Source organism: Eleutherodactylus coqui, chromosome 6 (genome assembly GCF_035609145.1).
Source record: "Eleutherodactylus coqui strain aEleCoq1 chromosome 6, aEleCoq1.hap1, whole genome shotgun sequence".
NCBI classification, from domain to species: Eukaryota; Metazoa; Chordata; class Amphibia; order Anura; family Eleutherodactylidae; genus Eleutherodactylus; species Eleutherodactylus coqui.
The window spans coordinates 22,278,860-22,298,135 of NC_089842.1; the positions used below are offsets into that span (position 1 = coordinate 22,278,860).

Below are 19,276 nucleotides of genomic sequence, written 5' to 3' on the forward strand. Positions count from 1 at the left end.
CCACCAGTATTTGCATCTCTTGGTCCCAGTCAACATGGAAATGTGACCAGTGATCTGCAGTGGTGAGTCGCTACAACTTAAAGCTTTTTGAGCATTTTTTTTTTTTAATTTAAGTTGCCGAAAAACCTTTCAGCTGATACTTTTACTACAATTTTACTTCTTGTCTAAGAAACTCATTTCTTTCTCTATGACCCCCAACAGTTCCAACTAACCAACCCATATGACATAACATCATGTATATTATTTCTTACAAATCGGTCACTTCTTTATTAATATCTGGAAAACAGATTTCACATACTTACTATGTTCACATACTTATTATACTCACATTGCCCATTTACCAGTTCTGGTCCAGATATTCCAGGTAATCCTCCTGTAAGAATTAAAGACAGAACATGTCTCTCCTCCGATCTCTATGAATAGTCATTCAGTCGGTCATCTCTACATCATGGAAGTTCCCTCATTCTCCTTTAATAATAATCTGGTTTTAAGAAATAATTACTTTTAACAAACTGAGTGATAACAGACTAACACCCAGAACTTGTCCTACTCATCAGGTCCTTTCTCTGATCCCTCTTCTCCTTCACTCTCCTCTATCATATGGTTTATTATTTGCATTTGCTGCCAGAGAACTAACGTGCAGTATCAAGTGCAGCTTAGTGGCAAAAGCAAATCTCCCAACCATCCTGGATTCATTGGGACAGTCACAGATTTTGGGGGCTGTCCCTTTATGCCAGCAGGCCAAAGAACTGTCCTCAGATGTGCCAGGAATAGAGAAAATTAAAAAAAAGGTTTGCACCCCCCCCCCCATCCCCCCATTTGCTCTCTGCTGCACCAGTGCAAACCACTGTGGTCCCCATGCTGATAATTTGCTTTGGCAAGCTCCAGTAATAGAGCAGGAAAATAAAATTCAAATTGCAAATAGAAATGAGCCCACCACACTGGCAGCTTGTGACACAATTGTGGGACGCCAATGGGTTGGCATGACAGAAATACTAATAGCTATTACATATCCTTGCAGAATACTTAAGTTCCAAGCCATGGAGGTGGGCTGCACCATCCTCTCGCCTTTAACATTATGCAGAGTGACAGCTCTCTCCCTATACAAAAGCAATGAGGGAGCTGTCTTTTTGCATACTGTAGGCAGGTTGAAGCTGATAGGCTGGTGCAACCTGGCCCTCCTCCATGACTCGGAGCTCAGCTCTGAGTCAAACTCCAAAGTGATTTACCCTGAAACACTGTATCATTTCAGAATGAAACATCCATGGGGTCATCCTGCATGCCTGTCCTGGGTTCAGGCTGCATGTGGTTCGAGCAGCATGAACCTGATGACAGAATCCCTTTAAATGATAAAGTGAGATGCGTGCAGTCAACTTCCTATAGAGAACTGCATATCTGTATTATTGGTTTCTTGCTTATTGATTAAGAATGCAGCCGTATGTTTTAATGATTAATGAATTTCTATTTCTTACCACAGAATAACACTCCCCATATGTAAAGTTGTGCAATCCAGAGCGCCGCCATCTCTGCAGATAGAAGAGATACAGAATTATACATTATAGAGGATAAGAACCAGCAGTGATAATTCCCATATACACTGATTGGGTGAAGGGCTAGGTATAAAAGAGAGGTCCTGCTCCTGGTCTCTGGTGTAACTCAGCAGATTCATAGAGTGCAGGAAGGAGAGATACTCAGCTAGTGAGAGCTGCAGCAGAGCTGACCTGCAGCTTGAACTGTGTACTCGAGAGTGGGAGACTTGCATGATTGAAGCATTATTCGCCGACAGGCACAGTCTAAGCTCCAGAGACAGATTCAGCTGGCGCCTGAGGATTGCGGTCACTTACAGCAGACTCCAAGAGTTTAATGGAGTAAAAGGACAACAGCGGTGACACAGAGATTGGTAGTAACCATCTAAACATTTCAGAAGTTTGTGAAGTCATGAGTACCACCACCCTACGTCACCTTTAAATGGACTGGATTGTGTTGTGATCTCTCTCTCTCTCTCTCTATCCCCTGCCGCCCCTCCGAGCCTGCTCGGACGAGAATGCAGTTAATAAAGAAGACCGATGCTCTCTCAAATAACTGCCTTATCCGAGCGTGCTCACTCATCCCTATTAGTAACCTGTTCCATTGTGTCCAGACAATTGCTTACTTCTGACACTAATGCATTTTTACGCTGGGCTGATCACGGTTAAAAACTGCAAGTCACGGTCTTGATTAGCGTTTTCTCGTCTATTTACATGGGCTGTTGTGGTGTATCGGAAAAAAAATATGCTGCTGTGCGGAAAACCCTTGGTTGGAAAAAATCATCAGAATGACTGTGAATGCTTAAATAGAGGCAGCTGTAATCTTTTCCTAGCGTTAGCCGCAGCTCAACTCCCTCATCTCCCTATTTTTTCAGCTCCCATAGGAGTCTATTGCAGCTTCCAGTGTATAAAAAGCAAACAAAAAACATACACACCTCTCTGCTGAAAGAGCTGATTGTGATTGTGATTGTACATAGGGGGGCGGTATTATAGTAGCTATTTTCTCATACATAGGAGCAGTATTATAGTAGTTATATTCTTGTACATAGGGGGCAGTATTATAGTAGTTATATTCTTCTACATAGGGGCAGTATTATAGTAGTTATATTCTTGTAAATGGGGGCAGTGTTATAGTAGTTATGTTCTTGTACACCGGGGGCGGTATTATAGTAGTTATATTCTTGTACATAGAAGCAGTACTATAGTATTTTTATTCTTGTACATAGGAGGCAGTATTATAGTAATTATGTTCTTGTACATAGTGAGCAGTTATATAGTAGATATATTCTTGTACATAGGGGGCAGTGTTATAGTAGTTGTATTCTTGTATATAAGGGGCAGTATTATAGTAGTTATATTCTTGTACATAGGAGCAGTATTATAGTAATTATATTCTTGTACATAGGGGACAGTATTATAGTAGTTATATTCTTGTACATAGGGGGCAGTATTATAGTAGTTATATTCTTGTACATAGGGGACAGTATTATAGTAGTTATATTCTTGTACATAGGAGCAGTATTATAGTAATTATATTCTTGTACATAGGGGACAGTATTATAGTAGTTACATTCTTGTACATAGGGACAGTATTATAGTAGTTATATTCTTGTACATAGGGACAGTATTATAGTAGTTATATTCTTGTACATAGGAGGCAGTATTATAGTAGTTATATTCTTGTACATTGGGAGCAGCATTATAGTAGTTATATTCTTGTACATAGGGACAGTATTATAGTAGTTATATTCTTGTACATAGGAGCAGTATTATAGTAGTTATATTCTTGTACATAGGGGACAGTATTATAGTAGTTACATTCTTGTACATAGGGGACAGTATTATAGTAGTTATATTCTTGTACATAGGAGGCAGTATTATAGTAGTTATATTCTTGTACATAGGGGGCAGTATTATAGTAGTTATACTCTTGTACATAGGGGCAGTATTATAGTAGTTATATTCTTGTACATAGGAGAAGTATTATAGTAGTTATATTCTTGTACATAGGGGGCAGTATTATAGTAGTTATATTCTTGTACATAGGGGACAGTATTATAGTAGTTATATTCTTGTACATAGGAGCAGTATTATAGTAGTTATATTCTTGTACATAGGGGACAGTATTATATTAGTTACATTCTTGTACATAGGGGACAGTATTATAGTAGTTATATTCTTGTACATAGGAGGCAGTATTATAGTAGTTATATTCTTGTACATTGGGAGCAGCATTATAGTAGTTATATTCTTGTACATAGGGAGTAGTATTATAGTAGTTATATTCTTGTACATAGGAGGCAGTATTATAGTAGTTATATTATTGTATATTGGAGCAGTATTATAATAGTTATAATCATGTACATAGGGAGCAGTATTATAATAGTTATATTCTTGTATATAGGGGGCTGTATTATAATAGTTATATTCTTGTACATAAGAGCAGTATTATAGTAGTTATATTCTTGTACATAAGGAGCAGTATTATAGTAGTTATAGTCTTGTACATAGGGGGCAGTATTATAATAGTTATATTTTTGTACATAGGGAGAAGTATTATAGTAGTTATATTCTTGTACATAGGGGGCAGTATTATAGTAGTTATATTCTTGTACATAGGAGCAGTATTATAGTAGTTATATTCTTGTACAAAGGGGGCAGTATTATAGTAGTTATATTCTTGTACATAGGAGCAGTATTATAGCAGTTATATTCTTGTACATAGGGCACAGTATTATAGTAGTTATAGTCTTGTATATAGGGGGCAGTATTATAGTAGTTATATTCTTGTACATAGGGAGCAGTATTATAGTAGTTATATTCTTGTACATAGAAGCAGTACTATAGTAGTTATATTCTTGTACATAGGGAGTAGTATTATAGTAGTTATATTCTTGTACATAGGAGGCAGTATTATAGTAGTTATATTCTTGTATATAGGAGCAGTATTATAGTAGTTATATTCTTGTACATAGGGAGCAGTATTATAGTATTTATATTCTTGTACATAGAAGCAGTACTATAGTAGTTATATTCTTGTACATAGGAGCAGTATTATAGTAGTTATATTCTTGTACATAGGGGGCAGTATTATAGTAATTCTATTATTGTCCATATGGGGCAGTATTATAGTAATTCTATTCTTGTCCATAGGAAAGGATTGATGTGTGCCTGTGAGGCATGGCCTTTGACCCAGGAGAAAGTGAGAATAGCTGGGCTGAGGATCCTGGGAAAGCCCAGAACCTGGAGTGTGGCTTGCCGCATGGAGATGAAGAAAGTGGTAACCAGAAAGTAGTGGCTTGTGAGACAACAGATTCATGTAAAGCTTTAGGATTGAGTATGAAAGTGACAAAGAAAAGTTTATTTAAACTGGAAAGACAAATTTTGAAGTTAAGAGAAGAGATTAAGATAGAGACGGATCCAAAGACAAAGCTGATGCAGTGTGAATGTCTGGATAATTGTGCATGTGAACTTGCTATATTAAAGGAGCGACTAGACAAAGAAGCAAATGAAATACCTAAAGTAGAAAACTGGGCAATGAAAAAAAGAGGGAAGCCAGAGTGCAAAACATGAAGATTAAAGAAGTTTAGAAAAAAGGCACTGATTATAATGTTGTGTATAGCATGGTGGAACAGGGAACCCCTCTGAGATATGTGGGTGCAGCGCCTGGAGGTTCACTTCTTTCAGGGTCTCTGAGTAGGGGCACCAAGCTATCAGACTCTGAAAATGCTGGTAATGCTATGGAGCAAAATGTGAAATCCAATAAGGGGTTAATTGCAGAGGACTCTGTTTGCAGTATGGATGAAATTAATGAGAGTAGCTATCCGATGTATGCTTCAGGTACTGATATTGTAAGTCAAATGCCACGCAGTGTCATGAGTGAAGAGACAACTACACAGGCCAGAGCAGATATGGTGGAGATTTTTGAAGATTCTCAGCTGCAGTTCAGTCTGAAGCCAGCACCGGTGTATCTGCAGGACAGTCTGAAGCCAGCGCACGTGTATCTGCAGGAAAGTCTGAAGCTAGTGCAGGTGTATCTGCAGGACAGTTTGAAGCCAGCGCAGGTGTATGTGAAGAACAGTCTGAAGCCAGTGCAAGTGTGTCATCAGAACAGTCTGAAGCCAGCACAGGTGTATCTGTTGAACAATCTGGAGCCAGCACAGGTGTATCTGCTGGGCAGTCTGAAGCCAGCACAGGTGTATCTGCTGAACAATCTGGAGCCAGCACCGGTGTATCTGATGGGCAGTCTGAAGCCAGCACTGATGTATCTGCTAGGCAATCTGGAGCCAGAACAGGTGTATCTGCAGGACAGTCTGAAGCCAGCACAGGTGTATCTGCTGGGCAGTTTGAAGCCAGCACCGGTGTATCTGCTAGGCAATCTGGAGCCAGAACAGGTGTATCTGCAGGACAGTCTTAAGGCAGCGCAGGTGTATCTGCAGGACAGTCTGAAGCCAGTACAGGTTTATCTGCAAGACAGTCATAAGCCAGCCCAAGTGTATCTGCAGATTAATCGGGAGTCAGTAAGCCTGCTGATGAGGAAAGGTCAAGCACTGATCCCACTGCTGACCGTCCAGAATTTCAAGAGATTGTTCTTCAATGCCACAACACCTGCTAAGCCTCCGCCACAGACAAGGAACGCTGTCAGGATTAGGTACACGGGGCCAGAGGAAAACATTCCCACTAGATTTGTATATTGGGAAGAGTTTCCTAACAGACTTCATAAAGTTGAAAGCCTCTGAGGTGTACGCTCTGATCCATATCCCCTCCAGCAGGATCTGTGACATCAGCTTCAAACTGCAATATGATTTGGAGTATATATAATGACACAAAGGGGCAGTGAATCTGGGAGTATCTCTATTTTAGAGTTCCCCAACTCCAGTCCTTAGGGACTGCCAGCAGGTCATGTTTTTAGAATATCCTATAGTAAGAACACCTGTGGCAATATCTGAGACACCGACAATAATTACATCAACTGTGCAATACTGAGGAAATCCTGAAAACAGGACCTGTTGAAAGTCCCTGAGGACTGGAGTCGGGGACTCTGCTCTAGGTGATCCAGCCACCATATTGTTCCAGGCTGAGGTGGAGGCGCTGGCAGATCTGGAGCGCTGGCTGCGTAGGCTATGTATGATGATGAGTTGTCCAGAAAAAATCTATGATGAGGAGGGAATCTGGAATAGCGGATATACTGTAAATATACAATTAGAGCGAGCCAGTGGTGTGAATAGACATCTACCACAGTCCTATCTAGGCTCAGAGAGAGGAATATGCTATTACCCTGATCAGCCTCGTCTATGTCATAGGTGTGGGGGCAGACATCTCGCTGTCAACTGCTCTCCAGTCAAGTGCTCATTATGTGGGCAGTTCGGATATTCAAAAGGCGATTGTAGAGGACCAGTCATCTGTGACCCATGTTTAGGAGCAGGTCATACATTCTGGGAGTGTCCACATGCAGAGCATAATAAAGGCAGTGATGATATCGGCATAGGGCCCATGGAGGAAGGTAAAGAGGATGTCGCCGCAAGAGCAGATACAGCTCCAGGAATGGACAGTCCTAATACTAATGTAATGCAAAGTACAAGTGACCCTGATGTAGAGATACATAACCCACCTGCTGCACTATAAGTACCAGCAGAAGGATAGATGGATGGTCCTTCTACTCCAGTAGAAGTACCCACCACCGAGAAGACATCTGATGTAAAAAGAAAAGTATCCAGAAACCTTGCTATAACAACTGAAATATCCCCTGTTGTACTACAAGCTAAAACAAGCTACATCACCTGAACAGCAGTCATGTATGTCTACAGAAGCCTCCAACCCAGACGCAAGGCCCAGAAGCCCCTCTGTGGATGAAGAGGGGTTCCAGATGGTTAAAATAAAATGCAGATCCTGCTAGAAAAGTCACTGCAGCAAAGAAAACTCTGGATCAGACAGTGCTGCCATAACCTCTGGTCAGTATGGAGTGCTGAGAGAAGAATCAGAAGAAAAGTCAGACAAGGAATGCATCTCATTACATAACTCTGATGATGACCTTCAGGAAGATGAACTGGAACCATCAGTGTCCACCAAAAGATGGGGCACTGCAGGTCACGGCAGCAGACGGAGGAGGAAAGGCAAATGAGTTTGAGAGTCTGCTCTATAAATGTGAACAGTAAAGACTAAGAGCAGGAGGCAAGCGATCTACCAGCAGCTGTCAGAGGAGAGCAGGAGGCAAGCGATCTACCAGCAGCTGTCAGAGGAGAGCAGGAGGCAAGCGATCTACCAGCAGCTGTCAGAGGAGAGCAGGAGGCAGGCGATCTACCAGCAGCTGTCAGAGGAGAGCAGGAGGCAAGCGATCTACCAGCAGCTGTCAGAGGAGAGCAGGAGGCAAGCGATCTACCAGCAGCTGTCAGAGGAGAGCAGGAGGCAGGCGATCTACCAGCAGCTGTCAGAGGAGAGCAGGAGGCAAGCGATCTACCAGCAGCTGTCAGAGGAGAGCAGGAGGCAAGCGATCTACCAGCAGCTGTCAGAGGAGAGCAGGAGGCAGGCGATCTACCAGCAGCTGTCAGAGGAGAGATCTGATGTCTTCTTCTTACAGGAGACCTATCTGAAGATTAATGCACATGTGTCTGCAGCCAGGAGGGACTAAAGACATGGAGCGTCATTCTGGTCCTTAGGATTGGAAAGCAATGACAGTGTGGGGATTCACTTCAATAAGAAGGATGTAGAAGAGGAGAGGGTCCTGGAGATCAGTCCATGCCATTGCCATTGGACTTTAGACTGGACACTGTATATTATAGAACCATTAATATCTATGTTCCTCAGACTAGAAAGGACAGGAGGGAGTTGTTCCAGCTGAGGAAGCCATATTGTTTTCCATCTCGGATGTTTATAATGTGCGGGGATTTTAATAGTGTCTCCAGTAGAGATGAGCGAACGTACTCGTTTAGGACGATTTCGCAATCGAGCACCACTTTTTTCGAGTAACTGACTACTCGGGCGAAAAGATTCGGGGGGCGCCGGGGGGCAGCATGGTGGAGCGGGGGGAAGCAGTGGGGAACAGGCGGGGGCTCTCTCCCCCCCCCCACTCCCCTCTGCAACCCCCCGCTCACCCCTGGCGCCCCCGAATCTTTTCGCCCGAGTAGTCAGATACTCGAAAAAAAACGGTGCTCGAAATCGCCCTAAACGAGTACATTCGCTGATCTCTAGTCTCCAATAATGTAGATAGAACCAGTAGTCACAAACAACTGAGGTATGGTAAGAACTTCCTCAATAATCTGGTTCAGCAGGCTCATTTAGTCGACCCCTATGGCTCACAATATGATAGATCTTACACTTATCATAAGGGAGGCAATGCCAGCAGAATAGGCATGAAGTGTCCAAGTACAGGATCATTGTATAGTGAGTGTCACGTTGGATCAGGCTGGGACAGCGGTCTGTGGTCAGGGATACTGGAAGATGAATAGTTCGCTGCTGCAGGATCCACAGTTTATGGAAGCCCTCACTATCTTCTAAAATGTGTGGAGGACTACTCAATGTATGTGTGAAGATACGGCAGAGTGGTGGGAGTGCATTAAAGGGGACATCAAGCAGTTTATGATTAGAGCTAACAGGAGACGCAGTAATGTGGAGTACATGAGGTATTCTGTGCTGAGACGGCAGCTAAGTCGCTTATATGGTCGGACAAACAGTGGGTAGAATGTGGACAGTGCGAGGGTCAGCCAGATAACGCAGAAGATGAGAGAGCTTCCGTATGATTAATTCAAATCTCTTAACTAGAGATGAGTGAGCACCCAAATGCTCGAGTCCGCGTTATTCAAGTCCAGCTTTTCGTAAAATTCGAGAGCTCTCCCTCCCTGCCAGCAAAAAAAATTGCCGTTGAGGCGTGCGCTGCGTGGCGGCGGGGAGGGACCAAAAAAGGCACGTCACAGCGGGGAGGAGCCAAAACTGGGGTGGGGTCGAACACGGCGTGATGCTCGTTCGTGTAACAAGCACCATCGAGTATGCTAATGCTCGAACAAGCATCAAGCTCGGCAGAGTACATTCGCTCAACTCTGCTCTTAACCCATTAAGGACCAGGCACTGTAAATATATGGCACGGGGGGCCTTTAAGCATCCTGCTCCGCAATCAATCAGAGGCAGGACGGGTCATCAGCTGTTAACGGGTCAGTAACAGCTGATAACCCAGAGAAAAAGACAGGAGGGGTTTTCCTTCCCCCGAGTACACAGTGCTCAATGAGCACTGTGTACACCAAAAGTGAAAGTAACATGTAACTTTCATTACAGGAGACGGGGGTCACATGACCGCGGGGATTCCCTGCTACAGCAGAGCTAGAGGGTCATACCAGACCCTTATCAGCTCTACCAGTGACTAATGTCACCACAGGGGATGTTTTCCCCTGTAACTGCAGCTTCTATGGATTTCCCCGCTACAGAGGGAAAGTGTCAAATAAAAACATGTGAATGTCCCCCAGAGGTTTTATATGAAGTCATGGGGGACAAAGATAGCAAAAAACATAATTACATACATCAGTAAATACAAATTACAGAATAAAATAACAATATATACATAAGAAAGAAAATAACCCAAAAACGACATCAACCAAAACTGTCGCTATAAGCTCCCTGTAATCCAAAACCATACATATTATGTATCAAAACATCCAAAACACAATGAGGAACCCCTTCCCATACTTTTATTTTAGCGTAAATATACTAATAAAAAAATAACTAGAAATTAAAGTTTAGCAAACATACTGTGGCGAGCTTGATGCTCGTTCGAGTATTAGCGTACTCGATGGTGCTCGTTACTCGAACGAGCATCAAATTGCGTTTGACTCTGCCCCAGCTTTTGGCCCTTCCCTGCCGCGATGCAGCGCGCATCATTTGAAAATTTTTGGTCTGGCGTGAAAGGGAGAGGGGGAGAGAGGGAGAGGGGGAGAGACTCCAACAGATCATTGGTGATTATTATGGGAATCTTTTCCGAGGGGGGGCAGATTAGGGAGGATGACATTACATGCTATCTGAGGAGTGTGACTCTGCCCAAATTAGACCCAGTGCAAGCAGAATGCATAATTACGTCCATAGCTGAGGAGGAAGTGAAAAGAAGCATTGACTTCTTAAAGCCCAAGGATGGCCTGACCAGCGAGTTTTATAAAGAGTTCAGAGACTTACTATCTCCAGACTTGGTGCAGGTTTATAACGATTGCCTCTCTGCAGGGAAGATGCTGGAGTCTCACTGTAGATCTGTTCAGGCAAAAAAGGGAAATTTAAAAGATATTAAAAATTGGTGTCCATTGTCTTTGCTAAATACGGATTATAAAATCTTGGTTAAGATCTTGTATATAGGGTAAGTGATGTGGAGGATGAACTGATTATTGCTAATAAGACGCGTGGCACGAAAGGCTGGACTCTAGAGGACTCGTTACTACTGTGAGAGAAGCCATAATATATATGAAACAGTATGGGGTAGGGGCGTAAGTGGTTGGCTTAGACCAGAGTAAGGCCTTTGATAGAGTTCATCATGACTACTTGTATTAAGTGTTATTGGAGTATGGCCTTCCTGTATGCTTTGTACAATGGATGCAGGTTCTCTGTACAATGGCTGCAGTAAGCAAACCTCTGATTAATGGTCACCTAGGAGATCCCTTCAAGATAATATCAGGTGTGAGGCAGAGTTGTCTTCTCAGCCCAGTATTATATATCTTTAGCCTGGATCCATTCCTAAGAAAATTACAGGCTAATAAGCATTTATAGGGTTTGAGGTGTAACTTCATGGGAAAGTGGAAGTTATAAAGTTTTGTGTTTATGCGGATGATGTGACACTTTTCGTGACTTCTGGAGATAATTATGTAGCACTAGAGCAGGAAATAGTAGAGTTCTCCAGTATCTCAAATTCAGTAGTGAACATGCAGACGAGTGTAGTGGAAACCCAATATATCTATATTCTGGACTTTTGGTAGTGGACATTCGTGAATCTAACATTCTGTATAACCAAAGGTCATGTTTGCCTTCTGTTCTTACATTTATGCAATACTTGCAATACTCTTATGAAACTTCTGTTCTCAAAACGCTGACAAGATAATATATAGTATAAACACGTTACATTTTCCATCTGTTTTGCAACTTTGGAAGACAGTATAACTCAGACATGGACAACCGCAGTCTGAAACAGCTACCGCAGAAATTACCCAAGCAATTTTACTGGAAACGTATGCAAATAACATGGGAGGTTTGTGCAATTTATAGTTCATGATGTAACATCCAATCATATCGAAGGAACCACACGTGGCTCCAAGACAACCCACTCATTTCATCCACCACCTGATGGCCAATCACAGATGACTGGAGGATGGAAGAATTGCAAGATGCTTATCCAATAATTAAACAATACGTTGTATCTATGTAATCTTTGACCTGCCCAGATGGGCGGATATGTTAAACTCTTTAAAAGGGGCTACACGCCCAACATTAAAGGAGAATTGAGGAAGCTATACATGCTGAACCTTGTGTCAGTGTGAGAACTTCTTATGCGCATTATCAATTCAGAATTAATATGGAAGGGTGTAAACATTCCAAATTGAGTAAGCCGTGGTTCCGCAAAGGAATGCTACGACAGCTGGTGGCCCGTACGGGGAGTGATCGATAGGTTCCATAGAGCTCGGACAGAAGACACGGACATATGCGACCTTGGACTTGGTGGGCCCAAAAAAAAAATCATCAGAACACGGTAAGATAAATTAATTATCTATACCTGTGTGGCTGAGTTCAGGCTCGCCTATGTGCCGTGTCAAGGCCGAACGATTTGGAACTGCACGACAGGTATTTATAAGTCTCAATCACTCGATAAGAACCTGTCATAAGATATAAAAGGAATGTTTGCATGCCTGTTGTCTTGAGAGTACTAGTTAATTGGTGACATCAATAGCTGCCCCCGGGAGGGCCTGTACGGGGTGTTTCCCCTCCTGAGGGAGGAGGGAGCCGTTCAGGTGGCCTGTCGCAGAGACTCAGCAGTCCTGAGGCCTGTTTGTAGGGCCCAGGAAAGGGAGAGACTGCCAGAGAAAAGTCTGATATGGGATTTCCGCTCCTGCTAGGCCTGCTTGTAGGGTCCGGGAGAAGGGAGCTGTCAGACACGTATCCCGAGGGGCAGTGAGACTAAGCCAGCCATACTGGTGCTCTGTCTATTTGTGTGTGTCCACAAATTTGTTTATCGTTTGAATGTCCACAAGTAGATCCCTCCGTCTGAGGGTAGATTACTAAACTGTGTAGCGACAGAAATGCTAGAGACTCTAGGGCGGGACATACTGTGTCCGGCGTCTGAGGAGACTTCTATAATCATGAATCTGGCAGCCATGATTGAAATTGAAAGGCAACAAACATTGTACCAAGGTCAATTCTTACACCCTCCAGAAAAGTGTGGAAGGGGTGGAGAGTCAAGTTATCATTGATTAATCAAGCAATTTTTCTGTGTGTCCTGCCTATATAAAGTTAGTGTGCTTGTCTGTTGTGTAGAGCTAATCCTGCTGAGTTGTTATATAGAAATAGTCTGTTTGTCTGTCATATAGAATTAGTATCAGTCCTGCTCAACTGTAAGAAGGGATTATCGGCAGTGAGAACGCGTTGGCTGGGTTATAGCCAAGATTAATGCACCGTACACAGCGGCGCGCTGTGGGTTTGGACTTTATAGGTTAGGTTGCATTATTGGATCCCTTCTAGTAAGACAGACTACTAAACTGTGTTGCCTTTGAATTGTTAAACGTTAATAATAGCATAGAAGTATAGGCTTGTGCCCGTAAGTGAAGGTATAATTGTTTAGGGGGAAAGGGGAAAAAAAGCTGCTAACTTCATTTAAAAAGAGGAAGTGGAACTCTTAATAGAAGCAAAGCAATTCATGTGCTGTTAGTATGTCTTGTTATGTAATCTAATCTTTGTCATACGCCCGTCACATAAATGTAAAAAGTTATATGCCACTCACATCCTGAGGGGGCTCTTAAGAATACAAACTGCGTAGCCCACCATGCCCACAAGAAAATACATCTATGTTTGCCAAGTCCCCATGTCATGGAAATTACCCAAGTCCCCAATTCAATTGTAACCACATACAATGTTAGGTGGTCACCGCTGTGACCGTAAGGTTACAACATAAGATTTATGCATTAGACGTTAGAATTTCCCTGAGTGTCAGAAAGAGGAAGAGAAGGTGGGCTGAAATGGCGTCTGTATTAACATATGCCAAAGACACCAGCGTTCAATATAACAGTTCAGTAAATAGGGAGAATTGCAGTACATTACCAATCAGATGGAGATGCCCGGCATCTAAGACTGCATCTGCCCGGTCGCCGGAAGTCTGGGACAAAAACTGTTGTAAAAGTAAAAATTAGCCACGTTCTCCCTTGTAATCCTGTCGCTGGGCTGTCACGGGAGCGAGAGATTCTGAAAAGAGGAAGTTACTAGCCCTGACAGCGTCCCAGCACCAGTAAAGTTCATTCGCAGGCAATATAAAATAAATAAATAAACTACAGGGAGTAAGAGAAACTGCAGAGAAGCCGAAGAACGGGTAACAAGCAGGTAACGATAAGGCCAGGTATTCACAGGTGAAACGGGGCAGATTGACCCGTAATTTGTAAAATGTAGATTGTGTGATGCATAAGACTTTATCTTTATTGGGTTGTGATGTGTGTCTGAGGACTGCTAACATTGAATGAGGAGATAAGGAAGTAAGTGATTAGCCAAATTCAGAGGGGTGGAGCTAGATGATGCAAGAACACGTCTCTTATCCAAGGAGGGGGTAAGAATCATAGATAGCCAGAAGAAAAAGTTTTGTTTTTTTTTCTCCTGTCCCAAACTCAGCTTTCCACGGTTCCTGACAAATTATGGGACACCCACAAGACAGGCATAGGGAAATTGAATATACCCACCATGATAATATATACGAGACCCAGATACACACCCCTGGGTCAAACAGTATCCCCCTAGTTAAAAAAAAATAAAAAAATAAGGGGGGTGAAGGGTCAGCCACGTATGTTAGGTGCTGTGTGCTGATGCCTCGGAAAAACTGCCAACCGGCCACAATTTCACTGTTAATTGCCCTTGTAGAAGGCCTGGAGGCATCCAAAGACTAACCAAGTTCTGCAAGAAAGGTTGTTCTCCTGGCCAGGCCATACCTGTACATACACCCGTTGCCAAATTCCGCACCTTTCTGGGCCTTGTTTCATACTGCCACCCATACGACAGTATTGACACAAAAGCACGGAGGACAACCACAGCCATGAGGGTGGATCCAGTGACTCGAGGAGCTCCCTCATCTGTTTGTGCGGTGGCAGCAGTACAGGCAATGGCTGACAAATCTTCTAAGTTGGTATTGGACTACCCCCTAGTGGTCCACACCCCAAATGACATCCAGAACATACTCATGCAAGTGCAACCCAAGCACTTATCTCTAGCCTATTAGATCCGGCTACAATGTGCTCTTTCCATGCCTCCCCCAATATTGCTTCCCAATGTTGTAATACCTTGAACCCGGCTACTCTTCTTTTAATCAGGTATTCCTGGGGGGAGGGGAGGCATAGGTGATCTGAGTATGGCAGATCAGCTATTTTTTTAAAATTGTTTAAAACTCTGTGCAACAAGATTCTGACATTATTGTATTGATGTACACACTGTTAATGATGCATATTTTGAGTTTTCTTTTGTAGATGGTATCAGGGTGAGGATTGATGATTCCGAACCAGATATGCAGAGGTCACACAACAAGATGTCCTAAACGCAGAAGCTCTGCCTCCGCATGTCTCAGGGCAAGAAGCGGAACCGGAGGCCCTCACTGAGGCGTGTGGAGTGGTAGAAGGTAAGACGGCAACTCTTTACACTGACTCCTGGAATGCATTTGGCATGGCTCATGATTACGGCCCAATATGGAAGGCCAGACAGCTTGTTATCTCAGTAGGACAGCCAATTAAGAATGGTGCAGCGGTGCAGAGTCTCATGGAAACCCTACTACTACTACCTGGCAATGGAGAATTCACACCGATTTCTACGATGGAGACACCCTCGCCGACAACACAGCAAAGGCAGCGGCCCTCAAGCCGTGGAAGAAAGAAGAATAGATACTGACAGCATGAGTCAGTGACAAAGACTTTGGACTTGGATAAAAACTTTGGACTTTGATAAAACCTTTGGACTTTGATAAAAACTTTGGACTTTGATATGTCAAGGACTTTACAGTTACAAGTCAACGAGGAAAGAAATCAGATGGGCTAAAAGACGGGAGCGACAGAACAGGACGGCGTATGGCGAACAATCAACAGAACTTGCCTACAGAGGTCCCTGTCCCCCACGATGGCCCAACTGGTACACAGAATCAAAAGCAGCGATGACATCGACACTGAACAAGAATGGGTGACACCTAGGTTCTCTGTAGCTGCTGCATCATTTGTCCAGTTAGCATGATCTTTGCCATATGCGAGTCCGGACAGAAGTAAGGTGGCCATATAACACTTGCCTTGACCACTCTACCCATTTCAGGGATTGCCAATTTGACCACATTCAGCTCACACCTGTTGGGGAGTATGAATATGTGCTTGATGTTGCTCGAGTCTTTTTCAGGTTGGAGGCCCACCCTGATACTAAGGTAAATGAGCAGATAACCACACAGAAGCTCATGAATGAGGTAATCTGCAGATACAGGGTACCGGAAGTGAATGAGGTAAACGAAGGTACACACTTCACAGGTAAAATAATGTGACATCATGTCTAGAAAGTAATTGGACAGGGGAGTGTGCCTTAGTAAAGCCCTTATGCTCCCCCACATCCTGTCAGACAGCATTGAAGATAATGAGGTTACCCCCCATAGTTACTCTATCTTGATCCAACTCTGCTGTCATGTTGGTCTACCCTTGTTTCTGCATAGGTACGGCCGTTCCTTCCAGTCTTGTCACTAGGTAGTGTAGGGTCAGGGTAGGCGGCCTGGACGTGTTCACCATCAGGACTATCTCCAGGAGGGACATTGGTGTGGGTGAAGATCAGGGAGTCCCAATCCGTGCGTACCTGTGCATACTACTAGTATTGTAACAGCACATTAGAGTGAGAAGAGAGGCTCCTGGTGATAGTTTTGACCCACACATGTACGTTGACGTCATAAGACAGCCAAGGGGGGTACCTGACGAGTTTTTAAAATTTTTCCTGATTTATTATGGTAAATAAAATGTTGACCAGATTAATTATGTTTATTACAATTAAAAGTGATTTATAAGGTATACTAGAGACGCCTTATAGGGACTAGTCGACCAATAGGACCTACCTCGACTATGACTTTTCAAAATAGAATGGCACTAGGTACGATTTTAGCCAAAAAAAGGGAGTGTCTGTAAGATGATAGGGGAGACTTGTACCTACATTTCAGACAAAACGTGACCCGCAGGTAAAGACGCAGTTGCCATTAAGAAGCTGACCGCACTAACTAAAAAGAGCTAACCTTAGTCTGTTTTCCTCAGTTAGGTACCTAACAGGAGAAGGGAAAAATATAAAAAATAAGTTTTGAAACATTGTGTATTTAGAACACTGTGATAGGTTTTCGCTAAGATTTTGCTTTATTTTATCTGCAGTGCACTCTGCTTATGTCCACGCAACATACCAGTGTTACAACGCCCCTGGTCCTGTTACCTTGCCGCCTCTGGAAAAGGGAAGTGGGAATAATCAGCTTGTAGCTCTTTCCTTCCAGACTAATATATATGATAATGCACTTACTAATAAGACAAAGATTCAGTCATGTTGATCAGTTATTAGATAGTCCTGACTTTGCACTCTTGTTGATGAATCGAGGCAACGTCAAGAAGGCGGGGTTCTATACAAGTTATGCAGTGTTTACCTGAAATAGTGAAAGTCGCACCTCTCCTAACCTGATTATATTTGTCACCTTTATAGTCATCCTAATTTCTGTTTGTTGTTGCATACAGTGTATTCCGACCCTGATGACTGCCTGGTCCACCTGTCCCACTACGATGTCCAACAAAAAGCCCACTATCAGCGCAAACGTCGTCATCATGGATCCAGAATACGATGATGTCGAACCATCCTATACCCCCATGGCAGTAATAGGCCCAGTCGTCTACAACACAATGCGAGTCTAGGGTCAGTGGTGGGGGATTGGGTTGGGACGAAGCAGTTTAGTGAAACAGATAGTTTCAAGGGGGGTCTGTAGTGGAAACGCAATATATCTATATTCTGGACTTTTGGTAGTGGACATTCGTGAATCTAACATTCTGTATAACCAAAGGTCATGTTTGCCTTCTGTTCTTACATTTATGCAATACTTGCAATACTCTTATGAAACTTCTGTTCTCAAAACGCTGACAAGATAATATATAGTATAAACACGTTACATTTTCCATCTGTTTTGCAACTTTGGAAGACAGTATAACTCAGACATGGACAACCGCAGTCTGAAACAGCTACCGCAGAAATTACCCAAGCAATTTTACTGGAAACGTATGCAAATAACATGGGAGGTTTGTGCAATTTATAGTTCATGATGTAACATCCAATCATATCGAAGGAACCACACGTGGCTCCAAGACAACCCACTCATTTCATCCACCACCTGATGGCCAATCACAGATGACCGGAGGATGGAAGAATTGCAAGATGCTTATCCAATAATTAAACAATACGTTGTATCTATGTAATCTTTGACCTGCCCAGATGGGCGGATATGTTAAACTCTTTAAAAGGGGCTACACGCCCAACATTAAAGGAGAATTGAGGAAGCTATACATGCTGAACCTTGTGTCAGTGTGAGAACTTCTTATGCGCATTATCAATTCAGAATTAATATGGAAGGGTGTAAACATTCCAAATTGAGTAAGCCGTGGTTCCGCAAAGGAATGCTACGACACGAGTGAGGCACTGTGGTTAGGGAGAGATGGCAATGTCTTTTTGGTGTCCTTCAGAAATTTTGGGAGTTCTGTTTTTCTAAAAGTAACATAGTAACATACATAGTAACATAGTATGTTAGGCTGAATGAAGACAATGTGCATCTAGTTCAGCCTGTTTCAACCTCCTTGTTGATTCAGAGAAAGGTAAAAAAACCAAGAAAGTAGATGAAGGGAAGGTGAATTGGGAGGAGAGGCTAGTGGTGTATGAGCAGAAGGAGCAGAGCTGGAAGCATTGGAGGTTGACATACCAGGAGAAGGTCTGCCTTATGAGAAGATTCTTGCTTCCACTCTTTCTGCATATCTCAGTGGTGTTTCCTGTGCCAGACAGCCTGCGCCCTAGACTAACCAATGTTTTCTTCCATTTCTTGTATGGTAGCAGGATAAGCATAGGTAATGTTCCTCTTGACTATCTCCCTCATAGGGAGGGAGGACTCTCCATGCCTTGTCCAGAATTGTTTTTAATTTGATGTTTTTGATGAGAAATTTCTCATTTTGTAAAAATTTGGTGTGGAAACCATGGTGCTGTTTGTTGAAGAGCCAGCTCCAGTAATTTGTGTCTATATGGTCAGTAGGTAACACTATTAAGAGGATCTCAGGATGTATTAAAAACAATGTGTCTTGCTATGGGGTACACATTATAAGTAAGATCATTGAGTGGAGAATTTTGTATGATGAGGTCAGATTGTCCAGTAGGAAGCAGATATAGGACAAATTGTTGAGATCTCAGTTCAGTGTTCAGATTCAGGTGAGGGGAACACCAAATCTAGATTTGAAACAGACTGCAAAAATCTTACAGGATTCTAGAGTGCCTACACACATGAGGGATGTGGCATGGCTGGCATT

General features: G+C 42.9%; 2 long non-coding RNA genes across 2 annotated transcripts in view; one reads left to right on the top strand and one right to left on the bottom strand.

Annotated features, from left to right (window-relative positions):
- Positions 1 to 17,610, top strand: part of LOC136631935 (uncharacterized) — an 808,093-nt gene extending 790,483 nt beyond the window's left edge. Inside the window, exon 3 of the long non-coding RNA XR_010793100.1 lies at positions 17,456 to 17,610. This is a non-coding gene — a long non-coding RNA (uncharacterized lncRNA). The remainder of the gene's footprint in view (positions 1 to 17,455) is intronic.
- Positions 327 to 10,757, bottom strand: LOC136631934 (uncharacterized). Its single transcript, XR_010793099.1, has 3 exons — positions 10,680 to 10,757; positions 1,473 to 1,526; positions 327 to 373 (listed from the first exon to the last, which is right to left on the bottom strand). It is a non-coding gene; the product is annotated as an uncharacterized lncRNA (long non-coding RNA).
- Positions 17,611 to 19,276: the final 1,666 nt, after the last annotated feature.